Below are 3,120 nucleotides of genomic sequence, written 5' to 3' on the forward strand. Positions count from 1 at the left end.
TCGCCAGTATGCGAACGGGTACGCTTACTGTCGTACATGACCAAAATCAGTTAAATTACCGGACTTGAACTTTTAAGCTGGTACGCATATGAGTATGCACACTGAGTTTTCGGACTTCAACCATCAAACCAGGACGCATACGGGTATGCATCCTATGGTTCTCGGGCTTGGAATTAATTGCAACAGCTATCATACAAGTACACATACTGTGATATATCCAATCAATGGTTAATTATTCTAAACTTTGTTTTAATCATTGAAACATTCTTAGAAGACGGGAATATCTGTCTCACACAAATTATTAGCATCAAAGTAATTTTCAAGTGATTAATAGATTAATACAAAACATTCTGAGTCTACATCAAATGACCGTCTCACACAAATCATGTAAGATGTTACCAAGCGACTTTCACATGATCATATTTTGACTTTCGTCAAGAATAAAGATGAACTTGGTTAAAGCGAAAGCTTACTAACACATATTTCGAGAAATATGTAAGCGAGTTAAACTCAGCTCGAAATATCAAATGTGTATAAAGTAAAGTTTATATATCTATACGACTTTTGTCTCAATAAAAGATAAAACAGAATAGACTTATGATTGATAGATGAGTTCAAGTATCCACATACCTTTTGTTGATGAAATTCCACAAGATCCCCTTAGTAGTTCTTCGTCTTCAATCGATGAACGTCGTGAAGTCTAAAGCTCAACTACACATTCTATCCTAATCCGAGAGATAGCTATAAGTAGACTAGAAATCAAGACTTATAGTTTTGGAAACTAAACATGACAAACAAGCTTGAGATAGCAACGCTTGCGAGTTCGACCGAGCAGTGCTCTAACAGTCATAAAGTATTGGTAGACCAATGTTGAAATATGCATACCACCACAACTGAAGTAAAATTATACAAAGGAAAGTAAATTATACCTAATCTAATATGCCATTTGTAAACTAATTTAAAACTAAAGGAATGTATTATCGCATTTACCTCAAGGAGGTCCCATATACCTTCGATGTTTGGCGCCCCTAAGCACGCGATATCGAGACAAATGTATAATTCGGCTAATTTAGCATACCCCCAATCATAAGTCGGAGCCTTTCCCATATCTTGCAATGCCTCTAACCATCCCACTTGAGTACTTGAGTTTGAATTCGGGAAAAAACATGAACCAAGTATCCATAAAATAAATACCTTAACAATTTTTGTATCTTTAGCAGGGTCAAACTCTGCCGAACCTGGATTGTTACCACCATGCAGTTCGATGAATACAAATTCCTTTAAACTGGAATTAGGAATTCCACCACCTCTTAAACCTACAAGGTTTCTTTGTGTTGTTACCTGAAAGTTCAACGAATGTGCATCTCTATATCATTTTTCTGCCAACCAGCTTTGTTGGTCAAATGGAACATCATCTCCCATCCCAGAATGTATCCCAAGTAGGAAATACAAATCTAATGGTGTTATGCCTGTAAAAAATTGAAATTCTCCATTTCATTTGTAATCCTCATATTAATTGCATAAAAAATATAAATAAAGATATATGACATACCTGTTTCAAAGTCATGAAAATGAAGCGTGTGTAATATACCACCAATGCTCTAATATATCCACCAGTTTGGGAGAATTTTTATGCGCTCGTACATAATACAAAGTAGCCCAAGGAAATCGATCCACAATAATTTTAACACTATGATGAAGTTTTTCATAAACTTTGTGAATTTCGTACCAACATCCTTTTGCTTTTTGTAGTTTACTATCCCCCTCTGTTTTTGTAGACAGGTGAGCTTTACTAGATGCTAATTTCTGAACAGATTGTAGAGTGGCATTGTTCTCTCTAGTCTAATCTTCTTGGCTCCTCGATAGAACTTGATTGTGTTTACTTTTAGGTGGTTTTTTATTTCTTTGTCGACTAATATCTTGAAATCGAGGCATGGTAATTAAATGAGTGTTGAATTTGTGTTGAAAATATGTAGAGAAAATTATATTTTTTGTTGAAAAGATGTAGAGGAGAATGATTTTTATTTGAAAATGTATAGAGAAGAATGAAGTTGTTGTGAGAGAAGATTGAACTTGAGTTGAGGAAATGTAACCGTTAATTATTTTATTCTGTTAAAATATGATCGTTGTCGAAATTTGCAACATTTAATTCAGTTTGTCTCGATATTTGGTTTCCTCAATGCACGAAATTAAATTTGTCTATCCACCTCTTCTGGCAAACAATCAAATTTGGTATGGACCATTCGAGTTGTTTTTTTGTTGTTTTTTTTTTGATGCAAAATAGGGGATATTATTAACTTGAAGGAACTGATACAATATGGTGATGTAGTTTTACAAGTGGTAAGTATAGGGATTCGATTCTCGGACTTTTATGAAGATCTGGTTTAAGACTAAAAAAGAGAAAATACTAAGAAAGACTAATAAACTTTGATTTTTGGTTCACCAAGGAGAGAAGATTCTAAGGTTTTTGATTCCACTACTTCCAATATTTGTAAACTCAATAATCGTTTCTTTGAAAAAATATTCCTATTTTACTCAAAACAGTTTCGAACCCGATCTCATGTTTTGGAAGATATAACGTTACAAGATCTTTTTTTATGACTTTCGTCGCTATTCTAAGGCCTAATTTTCCTTAACTTATAAAAGAACGGTATCTAAACTACCCAAAACAATTTTCACGAAGCATATAAATAAGAGAAATTTTTTATAATTTAAAAGCACAATAATGGAGTAGTTATGTCAAAGAAGATAATTACTAAAATTCACTCATTGAAAATAACTTCTTCCAAAACCCTAGCAAAGAAATATAGCTACTCATGAATCGAGAATTGGAGAAAATTTGCTTAATCATTGTATTCTAAAAGATATAAATATGCTTACAACGATTTATAGTCGCTACAGGTATTCAGCAACCAAAACTGCTCAGCTGCTACTGTTGCTAAAGGTGTATCGTTACAGAACAGTATAGGATATTTAGCTTCTGTCGTTGATGAACGATACCTTTATGCGACTGTCTTGAGCGTACCTTCTTCTTCGTGTTCTAGAGTTTCAGCAGCAGAAAACTTTTCCTGCAACTCGTAATTTCTCGATTCCTAGCTCTCTATTCTATTCCAGACTCTC

The sequence above is a fragment of the Papaver somniferum genome, chromosome 2, assembly GCF_003573695.1.
Source record: "Papaver somniferum cultivar HN1 chromosome 2, ASM357369v1, whole genome shotgun sequence".
NCBI classification, from domain to species: Eukaryota; Viridiplantae; Streptophyta; class Magnoliopsida; order Ranunculales; family Papaveraceae; genus Papaver; species Papaver somniferum.